This window comes from Narcine bancroftii, chromosome 2 (assembly GCF_036971445.1).
Source record: "Narcine bancroftii isolate sNarBan1 chromosome 2, sNarBan1.hap1, whole genome shotgun sequence".
NCBI classification, from domain to species: domain Eukaryota; kingdom Metazoa; phylum Chordata; class Chondrichthyes; order Torpediniformes; family Narcinidae; genus Narcine; species Narcine bancroftii.
Window position 1 is genome coordinate 316,280,478 of NC_091470.1, and position 16,631 is coordinate 316,297,108.

The window sequence follows — 16,631 nt, forward strand, 5'->3', positions numbered from 1 at the left end:
GCATATGGACAAATAAAGGATAAAATGTGTGTTTGTCCCAAACATTACAGAGGGCACTGTACAAATGGATATTTTGGACTTGAGCCCTTCTTCACGGCATTTGTCTCTGACATGCATTAAGAGTGAGGTACTGCAATAACAGTATTCAGACAATATATGTTGAAGGGTGTGGCTGAACATGAGGCTTGGGGTACAATATTTAAAGACAAAGTATTGTCCTCTGTATGGTTGAATTAGTAAATGCAATAATGTTTATATGCCCGTTTATAACATCCTGTATCATTTGTTGAAATCTTGAAAAGGTTACAACGGAGCCAATCACAATGGAAAAGGTTACAACGGAGCCGATCACAATGGAGATCAATCAAAAAAGGCCGTGTCGTTGCCCAAATATGTTGCACCTTGCCTCCAAACTTCCTGAAGGAATGGAGTGAAAGGAAAAATGTTTGTCCTATAGTGACTACACTCAAAAATGAAGGTCACCTCAGCCTCCCAACTCAAGTTGCAACAATTAGACAACACTTGCATTTAAACACGTGTGATAGGGTCTTCTCAATGGAGACATTCAAGACTAACCCATGTTTTATAGCTGTAATGTTATCTTGGGTGAGGATACTGAGTTTCAAACCAGCATTGATTTGTTCACTGAAGCAACAAGCAACAGCTGCAAGGCAAGGGTCCTGCACCAATTTGCAAGGCTGTGCCCTGGCAATAAGTAATTACAGCAAGATCATGGAAAAAATGGGCCACTTCCAATATCTTGGAACTCTCCTCTTGATAAAGGTGAACTTTGAGATTTACCATCTCATCTCCTTTGGGACACCAGCACAGCCTTTGGTTGATTGAGGAAAATAATGTTTGAGGATCAACATCTCAGAACTGGCACTGCATGTAGTCCTTGCCTTCCACTACGCTTCTGAAACCTGTTCTATGTTCAGAAGGTATATCAAAGCATTGATGAGGTGCCAATACCTGTCTCAACAAAATCCTCTAAATTCACTGGAAGGATAAGCAAACTAATATCCTCACCCAAGATAACATTACAGCTATAAAACATGGGTTAGTCTTGAATGTCTCCATGTTTAAGAGTAGGATCGCAGAAGATAAGCCCTCTTCCAAGTTTTATATCAAGAAATTGCCTAACAGAGAGGAGAGGGGTAAGATGTGCTTGAAGTTACCTCAAAGCAATGCAAGACCCCCATTTGGGAATCCCAGGTGCAAGACTGCTCAAAGAGCATCACATAGAGTCCCAGTGTTGGGAGTACACTGCTTCACAAACCTTCCATCCATGTCTTACCTGTGGAAGGATATTTGGTTCCCTCATTGGACACATTAAAACTTACTAAATGGGATTGGAAGCAGGTCATTCTTGATCTTGAGAGACTGCCCAAGAAGAAGAAAATGACCAATAAATAAAAAATGGACTCTCTGTAGCAGAAAATACAAGGAAATTAATTCAGCTTGTGGAGCTTAACTGATCAGCAAAAGCACCAGATCCTAAGTGTGGAAGAGGTGGACTTTGTTGTTTTTTTTCAAACAATCATTTCCATTGTTGGGGGAATCAGAGGTGGAGGGGGTGAGCAAATTTATGTCCTTGGGAGTCACTATCTCGGAGGATCTTTCCTGGACCCCAAACACAAATGGCATCTTGAGGAAGGCACATCAGTATTTCTAGTTCCTCAGCAGATTGCAAAGGTTTGGCATGGCATCAGAAAACCTGGCAAATTTCTACAGATGTGTGATGGAAAGTATGCAGACTGGCCGCATCACGACCTGGTATGAGGATGCCAATACCCCTGAGCTTAAAGCCCTGCAAAAGGTCATGGGCACAGCCCAGGATATCACAGGTAAAACCCTCCCTACCATCAAGAACATCTACAGGCAACACTGCCAACAGGGAGCAGAAGCAATCCATACCACCCAGCACATGCTCTGTTCTTGCTGCTGCCATCAGGAAAGAGGTATAGGTGTCACAAGACTTGCACCACCAGGTTCAGAAACAATTGCTACCCCTCCACCATCAGACTCCTCAACAACAAACTCAGCAACTTATTTAGGGATTCTTTTGCACTTCATTGATTTTTTTCTCTATCTGTATTGCACAATTTGTTTACATTGTGGCTGCGGCTACGCTGCTAACTGAAGAATCACACAACCAGACGAGTTGAGTTCAGTGAGCAAAACTGATTTATTGTAGGCTGCCTGGCTGGCCTTACTCCCAGCCCGGACCTGGCTGAGAACCGTGCTGAGCGTCCCAGACGTCACCGGGGCGTCACGTGGGTCACCTACTGCGGGCTTCTGCCATTTTGGCCAGCTGCCCCATCGCGTGCGTGACAAGTGGGGCTGGTTTGCCTGCCTAATGGTGTACCGCCACACAGCACCCCCCCCAGCGATGCGGCGGCAATGTCCTTTTTTTGCCGGGCGGTCCCGCTTCTTGGGTTGGCCCACAACTACTGGCTCGGTGGGGTCGAGGTAGGCTGGCTTTAACCTGTCCACTATAAACAATTCCCTCTTACCACCACTGTCCAGTGTGAAAGTGGATCCTGAATGCTGGCCGACTTTGTATGGCCCTTTGTATGGTCTTTGTAGAGGTGCTGAGGACGGGCCCCATCTGATAAAAATGTACTCTGCAGAATACAGCTCACTGGGGATGTAAGAGGCCCGTGTGCCATGTCTGGGCAGTGGTGGGGGTGTGAAGGAGTCCAACTGGGCCCGGAAGCAGGGATGTAGACCATGCGGTGACTGCTGGGGGTTGTGAGGTGCGCTGATGAACTCACCAGGTAGGGCTAGCGGTGCACCGTAGACTAGCTCGGCTGATGACGCCTGTAGTTCTTCTTTGGGTGTTGCGCGGATGCCCAGGAGCACCCAAGGCAGCTCGTCCACCCGGTCGGAGCCGGTGAGGCGGGCCATCATTGCCGACTTAAGGTTGGCAATCACTCGACTAGCCCATTGGCCTGTGGGTGATAGGCTGTGGTGTGATGTAGCTCGATCCCCACCCTGTTGTCGAGCTGTGCCCAGATTGCAGAGGTGAACTGGGTGCCCCAATCACAGGTGAGGTGGTTCAGGATGCTGAACCGGGCAACCCAACCATTCAAAAGCACTCTGGAGCAGGAGTCCGTGGAGGCATCTGGCATCGGGATCACCTCGTGCCATCGAGTGGTGCGGTCTACCACTGTGAAAAGATAATGGTTACCTCGGGAAATGGGTAAAGGTCCAATGATGTCCACATGTATGTGGCTGAACTATTCCCGGACGTGTTCAAAATCTTGTACAGGCGCTCTGGTGTGCCTGTGTTCCGAGGAAAGCTGGCAACGGGTGCAGGTTCTGGCCCAGTCCGCAATCTGCTTCCAAAGCCCATGCCAGATGAAACATTCTGCCACCATACGGACCGTGGACCTGATGGAAGGGTGGGAAAGGTCATGGATATGATGGAAGACTTGCCTGCACCACTGCTGGGGAACCACTGGACGCGGGGTGCCCATGGAGACATCACACAGGACGGTGCCCTCACTGTGAGGAGTCGGGAGGTCCTGGAATCTCAGGCCCATGATGGCAGTCCTGAAGGCCCGCATCTCCTTGTCAGAGTTCTAGACCTGGGCGAGCTGGTCGAAGTCGAGGCTGGGTGCAGTGTGCAGATGGCCGGTCGCGAGAGTGCATCAGCAACCACGTTGTCCTTCCCCGCCTTGTGCCGAATGTCGGTGGTAAACTCCGACACGAAGGAGAGGTGACGCTGTTGGCGGGCTGACCAGGGATCTCTTGCAATAGTGAGCACCTGAGTGAAGGGTTTGTGCTCGGTTAAAATGGTGAAAGGCCTTCCCTCCAAGAAATAGCAGAAATGACGCACCGCCAGGTACATACCCAGCAACTCACAATCAAAAGCGCTATACTTGCGCTCTGGCAGGTGAAGAAGTCGGCTAAAGAATGCCAGTGGTTTCCACTGTCTGTTCACCTGCTGCTCCAGGATGGCGCTGATGGCTGTAGCAGAGACATCGACAGAGAGCGCCATATGCAGGTTGGTGTGTGGGTGGACAAGCAGGGTAGCCTTCGTGAGGCATCTTTCGTGGCTTCGAATGCCCTGCTGGCCTCTGGAGTCCAGGTGAGTGTCTTGTCTTTGGCTGTGATAAGGGCGAAGAGCGGCTGCATGATGCACGCAGCGCCTGCAATGAAGCAGTTATAGAAATTGACCATACCCGCGAACTCTTGTAGCCCCTTGAGGTTGTCCGGGTGTGGGAACTCCCTGACTGCAGTGACCTTCGTAGCGGCAGGTGTAGCTCATTCAGCCATGATGGTATGGCCCAGGAACTGCATGGACTCTTTCCCAAACTGGCATTTGGCCAGATTGATCGTTAGGCCGAAGTCGGCCAGTCTGGAGAAGAGGGTGCACAGGTGAGACTTGTGTTGTGCCCGGTCTCTGCTGGTGACAAGGATGTCGTCCAGGTAAATGAATACGAAATTCAAATCCCTGCCCACTGTGTCCATGAGGCGCTGGAAGGTCTGGGCGGCGTTCTTGAGCCAGAACAGCAAGCGTAGTATTTCAAACAATCCAAAGGGGGTGTTGATGGCCTTTTTGGGTATGTCCTCGGGGTGCACCGAGATTTGGTGATACCACGCACTAGGTCGACCTTGGAAAATACCCTCGTGCCATGCAGGTTGAGCGTAAAGTCCTGGATGTGAGGGATCGGGTAACGGTCAGGTACTGTTGCGTCGTTAAGCCATCGATAATCTCTGCAGGGGTGCCAGCCGCCGGAGGCTTTCGGGACCAGGTGGAGTGGTGAGGCCCAAGGACTGTCGGAGCGTCAAATGATCCCCAGCTCCTGCAGATGTGAGAATTCTTCCTTCGCTATCTGGAGCTTATCTGGCAGGAGACGGCATGTCTTGGCATGGACTGGCGGGCCTTGGGTGGGGATGTAATGAAATACCCCATGGCATGGTGAGGTGGCGGAGAACTACGGCTTGAGGAGGGTCGGGAACTCATCCAGGATATGCTGAAACTTGTCCTTGGGTGGGCTGACTGTGGCCATCTGTGGCTGCTCTGTGCGGGAGGCATTGTGGTGAATGGATTGGAAGGTACTGGCATCTACCAGTCGCCTACCTTAAATGTCGACCAGGAGTCCGTGGGCAAGGAGGAAGTCAACACCCAGGATGGCAGTTGGGTGGGACGAAATGGTGAACCTCCACAAGAACTTCCGCTGGCCGATCTAGAAGTGGACGGCCTTGTCTCCATACATTCGGATCTCCGTTGAATTGGCTGCATGGAAGGGAGGTCCTTGAAGCTGGTTCTGGGACTCGATGGCTGTGGCCGGAATGATGCTGATCTGGGCCCTGGTGTTGACGAGGAAGTGTCGGGTGCTGACTGAATCTCACAGGTAGAGAAGGCTGTGTTGTTGGCCAGCCGCCGCAGCCAATAACAGCGGCCGGTCTGCTTGTTTCCCTGGAACGAGCAGGGCTGACGACACTTCCGAGCCTTGGCTCCCCAGTGCTGATGGAAGAAGCAGAGGCCTGAAGTGGATGGCTTGCTTCTGGCTATGCTCTTTGAGGCCCCTGCAGGTGCCAGGTGTTCCACCGCAGTGCTAGAGGAGGGTTTGGCGTGGTCATGCCCGGGACTCGTAACCTGCTGGACTGCTGAGCCCTCTGGGAATTGTTTGAGCCATAGCTCTTGAGCCTTTTGAGTGACCTACCTATGGTCAACGAAGATCTCTTGGGTCAGCAATGGCCAGATGTCTTCAGGCAGATGGTCGAGGAAGATGCGTTTGAAAAGTGGGCAGTTGGTGTGATCGTCCATGAGCATGAGCATCTCGTCCATCAACTCTATTGGAGTTCTATCCCCAAAGATGTTGAGGCACAGTATCCAAGTAGCACGCTGACGCCTGTAGAGGCCGAGGGAGCCAGAGAGCACCCGCTTGATGGTCCTGTACTTATCTTCCGCGGGTGGGTGCTGAACATGGTGCAGCATTTGTTTGGCAGTGGCCTGGTCCAGGGCAGAAACCACATGGTAGAACTTGGTCGAATTCAATTAAATCTGGTGGAGGTGAAACTGAGCCTTTGCGTGGCTGAACCAGGTCTCCGGCTCCTGAACGCAGAAGTCAGGAAGCTAGTTGGCTATAGCGTGATCGAAGGGTCATTCATGTTGGGTTCAAGGACGTTTGAACCTGTTGGGGTCACCAATTGTAACGGTGGTTACACTGCTAACTGAAGGATCGCATAACCAGGCGGGTTGAGTTCAGTGAACAAAACTGATTTATTGCAGGCTGTCTGGCTGGCCTTATACTCCCAGCCCGGACTTGGCTGACAACCGTGCTGAGGGGCCCCGACGTAACCGGGGCGTCACGTGGGTCGCCAAGTGTGGGCTTCTGAGCCTTGTGCTGAGGATGGGAGGAAACTCCTGATGGCGCCATTTTGGCTGGCTGCCCCGCCACATACTTGATAAGTGGAGCCGGTTCACCTGCCTAATGGCGTACCACCATAACATTTTTTATTTGTATACATGTTTACGTTGAGTCAGGTTTTTTTTGCACTACCAATAAGTGTTAATTCTGCCGTAACTGCAGGAAAAAGAATCTCAGCATTGTATGTGATTCCATGACTGTTCTGACAATAAATCTCAAATCTGATAGTGCAAGCATTTGAAATCTCTTCAGATTTACAACTTTCTAGCAGGCCATCCGTTTTTTTTTCCCAATGGTAATCACAAATGTAGATTATACACCTGTAGTGTAAATGTCATGTGGCCTCTCTGACTGGAGCCTGGTGGGATTGTCGCCTCTCTGGAACCTGTGGGAATGTGGATAGTGGAGGGTCATGTGACCTCCCTGGCTGGCTCCTTGTCAGAAGTCAGTTCACCTGTCATCAAGAGTTAGATCATGGTGGCATGATTAGCCCTGGCAGCTGGTGTATGATTGGTCCTCCAGGTGCCAATCAGTGATAGATCTGTCCACAGGTGAGGCGGATGCAGGTCACATGGATGAATATTGCATTGAAAAAGCCAAACATTTGCAGTCTCTCTCATTCTTTGTTCTTGCTGTTACATGTAGATTATCACTGAACTCCAGGCTGCAGGCCACGGACAGCTATGTAAGACCATATGCAATGGGCCCATCCAAGATTCTGAGCCATGGACAATACTAAACACCAGGTTCATCTGATATATTTGTAAGTTGTTATTTAGTTACTGTTTGTTAGTGTGCTGTGCCAGCTCGGGATCAAGAGGGTTGGTGGGTACTGTGAGTTTAACCCTTGCATTCCCAATTGGGAGTTGAGAATGTTTGGCAGTGATTTATTTGCAGCCGAATTTGTGTATTATTTCTGTGTATGTGTTCAATAGTTGTGACCATTGTTGAACTCCAGGTTGAGAGCCATGGGCTTGTTTCGGATTCCAGACAGCAGTAATACTGGAGATCAGGTTTATGTGTATATACTCACTGTATGGTATACCGTGCCTATGGGTGATGGGTGCTGAAGAAGTTAAACCCTTATTTCTCAATATACTGAGCTTGTATGTTAGTCTGTCAGTGTGTGTCCTTTTTGTGAATTCCCCTGTATGTAAATTAAAAACCACTATTTGTTCATAACATGTGTCCAGTCTTGATTCTCTTTGAACCCATTGAAACTATTCTGAAAACCGATGAATCGGGTTGGGGGAGTCACAGAGTCAGAATGCTGTCAGAACTGGGGGGGGGTGGGGGGGGGAGAGACCCTGATTTGGGGCCAGCGGGGGAACACTGTTGGGCCAGCAGGAAGAGGAGTGGGCTTACAGGGGAGCGGACTGAGCCGGTGGGGAATGGAGTTGGAGCAGGAGCAATGGCTGTCCTTCTTAACCATAATCCCCCCTGGCATTCCAGCACCATGGGGGATTGTGGGTAAGGAAGACGGCCATTGCTCATAATGCTGACATTTTCAACCCAGGCAACCATTGATCGCTTACAAATTGACCAACAGCAGCTACATGGTACATGTACATGGGTTGAAAATCCACCTCCGAGGTTGATTTGCCTACCTATGTGGCTTTTTTTAAAATTCTACCCACCAATTGGCCTATACATGGGTAGATAACCTGCCAAATTGGCAGGTTAAACTCCTGTTACTATCCAATTTGTTCCCTCTTTATATTGGCATTCAAGCCTTTTGGGTCCACGCACACACGTAGGTCACTGTTCTTCTTTTTGACATACACTATTGAATTCACCCAGTCTGTGGGCTCCTCCACTTCATGACCCTTAGTGAAGTCATTCAGTCGAGTTCCTTCTTGAACTTGTCTTTTAGTGGTGCTGGAACCCACCTTGGGTCATACACTACTGGGTGGGTGTGTGTGTGTGTGTGTATACCTTTAAATCTATTTTGTGGGTGAATGGCAGAACACTGAACACTTACTTACCTCTCAAATGTTTCATTTTTCCTTGAGCAGTGTTCATCAAACATCTCGATAACCTTGTCAAACTTGCCTTGGTTATCTGCCTCAGCAAAAGCAAATGTGTTGTAAACCTCTAGTGCTTGAGGTCCCACCATGGTAAGTAGCATTGCAATCTTCTGTGCATCTGCTTTGCTATTAAGTCTGTGTATTGTAGATACAGTGTGAATCATGGTTGAACAACCACCACTCATGGTCGACTTTCCCAGTCCAATTCACAGCACCACGAGTCTGCGCATTCTCCATTTCCTGCTGATATTGATACATACTCCTGGCACCATGTGATGTTTCTTTTAAGTAATACAGAAACTTGAGTTCTTTTATATTAATAATATTTTATTAACAACTCATGACCTCATGGTGTGTGGTGGTACACCACCAGCCTACTACAGGGGGCACCCTCTGTACCTGCAGGAGTGTAAGGGGACAGGACAACACCTGGCCGGCTGTCAATCAGTTGGCCTGAATGGATCAAGCCCCACCCGGTCGGGTGTCAATCACTCTCCGGGATATAAGCCTGCGCCGGCCTCCCGAGGCCTCACTCAGAGTTGCTGCAGCCACAGCCAACCTGGCACTCTGGAAGTCTTTGTGGATTAAAGCCTGTTGTACAGTCTTTATCTTTGTGTATGTCTGATTCTGGCTAACAGTGCACCACATGGTGCAACCATTTTTTATATCTAACCTGAGATGCAGGACTCATCTCCAACTCCCTCTAGTGGTTAGGAGTATCCCTAGCACTCTATCACCACAGAAACAATACAAGCCAGAGAGTGTCATGAGTATTAATACATATCAGTAAATACCAAAAAATATGGCCTCCATTCTGGATCTACAAACTAGATGATCCCCTAATGGAAGGGACCAATAATTCAGAACAATCCAATGCTCGATGCTGTCTTGAAAGAGAATGAAAGGGTTTGCCCTTAAGTTAGTAAATAGTACCAATAAAATCACTTGTATTGATGTAATTTTTTTGTATCAAGAAAGAACATATTAACATGATCAAAAATTGACACCATTATGATAGAATAGGACAAAATGGGTTCAGGTTTAACCCTTTGAACTCTGTGTCCCTGTTTCAGGGCCTACCAAAAAGCGCATATACTCTGTAACCCTGTTAACAGGGACTGGTTTTCTACCCACTCAACAGCTGGTTCATACTGTAGTTTATCCTTGGACCCAGTCCCAAGTATATTTATAAAAGGTTAAAAATGGAAGGAGTCCATCGGGTTAAGGAGCATCTTTCAAAAGGAAATGGAGAAAGGCAGAGGTGGTTTAGAGATGGTTGAATAGGGGTGAATTACAAAGCCATGATCCAAGTAGCTGACAGCATAACCTCCCACTGCAGGAATGAATAAAATAGATGGGAAAGATGACAACTGGAGGAACAAAGTTGTCCTTAGACTGGAATCTAAAGAGCTGAGATGCAAGGGAAGAATTATAGACTGCTGCTTATCCAGAAATGTTCAGCATCAGACAGCAGCAAGAAATGGAGTTGGGGCATTGTGATGGGAAATTATAATGATGGCTTCAGACATCCTAATATCAACACGGAGATGGTACTGATGTGGGACAATAAATTATCTAAATTTGATGCGAAGGAAGATGGTGTTGAAAGAGCAGGGAGGAAATTCCGTTATGACCTAATGAAAGAACATCCCGTGGGTGAGGATCAGGGAATCCTCATTGCAGGACTATGTAGGGGTAGGTAAAGGAAGCGTCTTCTAAACGTTGGGTGTGGGGTGTTTTGGGAACATAACGCAAATAGAATGTACAAAAGGCGTACTATTGTCCCGCATTATAATATTCTCGTTGTATTTGCTCCCAGCAGCATGGACTAATCTAGTCCTCATGGTTGAGAGGTTCACTCATCGCAGTGAATTGCTCCGAGCGCCAACGTTTATGTCCATAAAAGGAAATCAGAGACCAACGTCCGATCGCTGTCCTCCTGCAGTGAATGGACAAAAGCGATGTGTGGCTTTATTCCCCCACCCCGTCCCTGGGATTCAGTGTGAAATCACGGTCTATTCTCTGACTCATGCTGGCTCAGAGACGAGAATATGGGATTCGGAGCTGGAAACATTTATTCACAGGGGTCCGAAAGCCCAGCCCATCCCACAATGGGCTTTCATGAGAGAAAACACGAAACTTCACTTTGAACCAAGTCAGTGACTTGTCTCTTCAAACAAACACACCCCATTCGGGAAGACTCTGTCGCTTGTGGCAAAGATTACTTTTTAAAAAGTTTTAAATTGTTCCTGGTCATTTCCGGATTATTGGAGATGAAATTGGAGGCCATTGGGTCAAACATTTAATTTGATTGAATGTACAAAATCTCATAAAAAGGATCAATGTAACTTTTTCCCCTGCACTGTGATACTATACCATAGGCACAAACCACCAGGGGCAAGCAGCTAAGATAAATCTCAGTGAAGATTTCTTGAACAAAATTACTTTGAAGTTTAGCATTTTAAACGTTACACTTATGCCCCCAGAAAAAAAAAGTTCAAATAAAAAATTCTTGGCATCAAATTACCACTTTTGAAAATGAAAATACTCCTTTTTGTCTCCTTGCCTCATGGAGACAGCAGTTCTTATGTAAGGCAACCTTGAAAGCACCTTACCTAATGGCTTGGCTTTGTTTTCTGACTGGGTGAGTGCTGGTAGGATTGTTCAATCTTGCAACAAGCCTAAGACTAGCCTCTCCAAATCTCAGCTGTTGTCAGCAAATCTGATGTAATAAATTGGAGTGGAGACTTTTCTTTCCCAAAGTACAGAAAAATTGGAACAGATTATAATGTTTCAACACCACACAAACTAGAATTAGATGATTTAAGAATCTGCTGATTCCTCTAGTTTGTGTAGATTGATACCACACGAGGCATTACATTTACCCAATATGGGGTTTTCTCTCTTGATTAGAAATAGACCATTTTCCAGTCTCTTTATTTATCCTCTAATTCTAAGGCTGTTTTAATTACTCCTTGTGCCTTGTCATTATATTAACTAGATTAATTTTAGCATGATTTGTACCATGGCTTGGCTTCAAGAATAAAGATTTAGGAAGGGGGCAGTCCACATCTGCTGCAGGCTCACTGATGGCTGACGAGGCCAATGCGGGATGGACGTTCCCGGCCGCAGCTGCTGCGAGGGAAGTTCTGTTCTGGGTTTGGTGCTGCTGTGTCACAATTCTTCCTCCATCTCCTTTTCTCTTTAATGTCAGCCCTACGTGCGTTCTCAAAGGAGGAGACAGACTGGTGAATAGTGTGTCATTAGGGCAACACAATCAGAGTCTAGGTCAGACCACTGACGATGGTGAATGTGACAGGCACAAAGGGATTTCTTCAGAGAGACCTTGTACCTCTTTTTCAGAGCTCCTCTGTCACTGGCCAGTGGAGAGTTCACCATACATCACAAACTTGGGCAGGTGATGATCCTCCATCCTAGAGATGTGCCCTGCCCTGTGTAGCTGCATCTTCAACAGCATGGTCCTGATGCTGGTAACTTCCGCCTATTCGAGGACTTCAAAGTTGGTGATGAAGTCACTCCAGTGAATGTTGAGGAAGATGCGGAGTCAGCGCTGGTGGAAGTGTTCAAGGAGTTGTAGGTGGTGATGGTAGGTGACCCATGACTTAGAGCTGAACAGGAGAATGGTCAGTACAATGGCTCTGTACATGCTGATCTTTGTGCCTTTCTTCAGATGCTGTTGTTCCAGATTCTTTTGTACCACCTGATGAATGCACTGTTTGCCTTTGCTAGTCTGTTGTCAATCTCTTTAACAATCTTGGCATCTGACAAGATGATGCACCCCAGATAGCTGAACTAATGGACTGTCTTCAACTCAGTCTCGCCGATGGTAATGCGGGAAGGGTGGCTGATGGACAATTTTTGTCTTTTTTTTTTAATTTTTTTTTAAATTTTTTTTTTAAATTTTTTATTTTTCACACCATAAATCACAATAGCCATGATATACACTTTTTCTTTTCCACACATTTACAGTGAATTTTTGTCTTCTTCAAGGTGACTTCCAATCCAAAGAGCTCAGAAGCTTTCACAAAGCAGGATTTTATTTGCTGCAAGGGTGTCACTGTATGGGCAACAAGGGAAGCATCGTCGATGAAGAGTAGTTCTCAAATTAGTTGCTTCTTTGTCTTGGTCTGGGACCATAGTCACCTCAGGTTGAACAGGCTTCCATCCGTGCAGTTTCATATGTAGTCACCAAGGTCTTCTGTGGCCCTTTGGAGCATCATGCTGAAAAAGATGGTGAAGAGAGTCAGTGCTTTACACTGTTGCCTATTGGGAAAGGCTCTAAGAGGTCATTGTTGTGTCTGACTTGGCCAAGCTGATCTTCAGGTAGTTGGATGACCATGCTGAGGAACTTTAGGGAGTATCCCAGTCGTTCCATGGATCGCGACAAACTTTTCCTGCTCACAGTGTCGAAAGCTTTTGTAAGGTCGACAAACATCAAGTACAGTTCCTTGTTCTATTACCTATACTTCTCTTGGAGCTGCCTGAGATCAAATACCATGTTGATGGTGCTCCGATTGGCTCTGAAGCCACACTAACTCTCTGGAAGGTGTTCTTCTGCAATGATGGCAATCAGTCTGTTCAGGAGTACACTTACGAGGATTTCTCCTGCAATTTTAAGCAGGCTTTGTACATAAGCAGGCTTTGTAAACCACAGCAGCTGAAAAAGTGAGTTTAACCCACAATAAATTCATGGTTTCAAGAAGTTTAATTTTTGTATCTCTCAAAGGCATCCTTTTTATAACCACATCAATTTTGATATGAAAATAAATGATATTTTTCCCTATCACTCCATTTTAAATATAATTTAAGAAGGATTGTGTACTTCAGAAGTTTTGCGCACATTAATCTATTTAAACATGCTGTTGAAATGGTCAAAGGTTGCAATCATTAAATGCAAAATGAGATCCTATAATCAGAACAAAAAAAAGTGCTTTACTGTAGTGATGTTTCATGGGATGAGTATTGATTCCTCAAGATGGTATATTTCACTTAGCTTGGATTAAATAAATTCCTTCGTTTTAATTCTAATGAGATATTTTGGCCAATGAGTCAGTGCCCAATTTACATCCAATTAACCTACAAACCCAGTATGTTTCAAATGGTGGGAGGAAACTGGAACTCACAGGAAAACCCCACACAGACACGGGGAGAACGTATGAACTCCTTGCAGACAACATGAGATTCGAACCCCACGTTGGTTCACTGGTGCTGTAAAGGCATTGCGCTAACCGCTACACCAACCGTGCTACCCCGCTTGTCAACCTTGTATGCTTGTGCTTTTAATTTAATGCCTTCCTTTATTTCCTCAGTTATCCAAGGCTGGCTCTCCCTGCCCTTACTGACCTTTACTGCAATATAATTTGTTGCGCACAGTGAAAAATCTCTGAAAATCTTCCACTATTCCTCACCTGTCCTGCCAGATATTAATACCTCCCTCATCCCATTGTAGTTTCCCTTGTTTAGACATTAAAAACTGCTTGATGTCATAATCCACTTACCAGCAAGCGAACTGGCTCCCAAAATGGCGGATGTGCTGTGGAAAATGCGGGAAATTGACCTGCATCCAACACAGGCTGATGACATCACCAATCATGTCATTTCCAGTCCATGTGACAGAAGCAGTGATGTATATAAGCCCAGCATGCAAGCCTGGAGGTGTCAGTCTTCCACTAGACTCCACAGAGTGTATTTCGACTTTCCCGCACATACATCAATTCGACAACGTGTACAGCGATTCTACAATGTGTATAGAATACTTCACTACAGTGAAACAACCTGAACTCAATTGTAGAGATGTTCAATGACTAAGTCAATACACAATGAGAGAAATATTTTAATGTTATCTTTAAGGAAAGTTTTCCTATCACTAAATTAAATCGTCACATTACTATACAAACTTTCGACATTAATTATGACAAGCTCCAATCTGATGTGTCACATTAGATACGGTCTCTATCTATCTGCTGCATGCTCTCACCCAAAGCTGCACGAGAAAATATGCAATAGACAACACACAATGTAGTCACAATGTAGACAGCCACAGTATTTGCTTTAATCTGTTAGATCTATGTGCTTGTTATCCCATTCAATGATTTATGATCCAAGTGTGAAGTTTTGTACTTCCAATCCAGTGATGTGACCGTTTTTTTTCCCCAATTATTGAGGCACTTGTTTCTATTTGAAAATTCAAAGTGAAATTCTTCTATCAAGTTTCTGCAAGTGAACAATGGAAAATATACTGACCAGTTGCATCACAGCCTGGTTTGGTAATTTGAATGGCCAGGAATGCCAGGTCCATCACCTACTAGCCTTGAAATAATGACAGATTAAAAAAAACTCTTGGCATCCTCAAGATAGAAAAGCATATCACAGTAAATGCTGGTCTGGTATACTATCAAACAATGCAAACTAGAAAAAAAAAAGCAAGTTAAGCTTTTAAATCATGTGCCTCTGTAGAGGTGCTGATAAGTCACTACAATCCGCTCCAACTATTCTGCGGTGGAGATGCGAAAATTAGCTAAGTATTTCACCGCCTGTTATATATTTTGGCTGAACATTTGAATTTTTTTTGTCATATGGGGGATTCCCTAGTTAGGGGGACAGATAAGAGGTTCTGTGGAAGAGATTGAGTATCCCGGATGGTATGTTGCCTCACTGGTACCAGGGTCTGAGATATCTCAGATCGAGTTCATGGCATTCTCAGGAGGAATGGTGAGCAGCCAGATGTCGTGGTTCAAGAAGGGACCAATGATGTGAATAGGAATGGTGAGGAGGTCCTGCAAGGATAGTTCAAGGAGTTAGGCACTAGGTTGAAGGACAGGACCTCCATGGTTGTGATCTCAGGAGTGCTATCCATGTCATGTGCTAGTGAGGCAAGAAATAGGAAGCTAATGCAGCTAAATATGTGGCTAAAGAGATGGCGCAGGAGGGAAGACCAGGTCTTTGGATCATTGGGCTCTCTTCCAAGGAAGGTGGACCAATTCCAATGGGATGGTTTGCATCTGAACTGGAGGGGGACTAATATCCTTGCGGGAAGGTTTGCGAGTGCTGCCCTGGTGGGTTTAAACTAGATTTGCAGGGGGAGGGGAACCAGAGTGCCAGAGGAGATAGAAGAGTGGAGGAGGGAAAAGATGATGTAAAAATTGCAAGCATCATTAGAAGTCAATGGGTTAAATGTGGTGGAAATGTTCTCAACTGCATCTATTTCAATGCAAGGATAATTGTAGGAAAGGCAGACGAGCTTGGAGCGTGGAATGGCACGTGGAATTATGACATTGTGGCCATTAGTGAAACTTGGTTCAGGATGGGCAGGACTGGCAGCTCAGTATATAGATGTGATAGAATGGGGGGGGGATGAGTGTCATTACTCGACGGGGAAAATATCAGCTGTGCTCAGGCAGGGCACAGTGGTGGGAATGTGGAACAAGCTTCCAGCTGAAGTGGTGAATGCGGGCTCAATTTTAACATTAAAGAGGAATTTGGACAGGTACATGGATGGGAGAGGTATAGAGGCCGATGGACTGGGTGCAGGTCAGTGGGACTAGGCAAAAAAAAATGAAAGGTCCAAAGAGGCTTGTTTCTGTGCTGTAATGTTCTATGGTTCAGGGTGGTTTGAAGAAATACAAGTTTCACCATGATTCATGGACCAAACATTTGGATGATTTAGGCCCCTAAAGGTAGAGGAGTCTGCAACAATTGGTTTTTGTAAGGATGTCAAGTTAGTCATAAAACTTAGACAGCGGTCTACTTGGGAATTAGATCACCAGTTAGCTTGCTGACCTCAGATAGACCTCATTCAGAGTTAATACAGCCACCCACTTTTTCTGACTATATATCTAAAAAGCTTGGGTTGTAGAGATAAGATAACAATGACATTGCCAATAGAAAAAAAAATCCAGTAAAATTGGCCTCAATAGAATTAGATTCCTGTCTCCATGGCACAACTTAGCTGACTGTTCAAAAGATAAAAGTAGAATACAAGCCTTGCAGTTTGATAATCCATTTCAATCTTTCAAACATTATTTTTATATGACCGGCAGAAAACAACTTGAAGTATCATGTGCAAAACAGATTTTCAAACTTTAAATAGTGTTCTGTCACTTATTTAGGTGAATGGAAATAGATTTCAGATTTATTGTCAGAGTACAAACATGACATCACACACAATTTTAAGATTCTTTTTCCTGTGAGTTAAGGC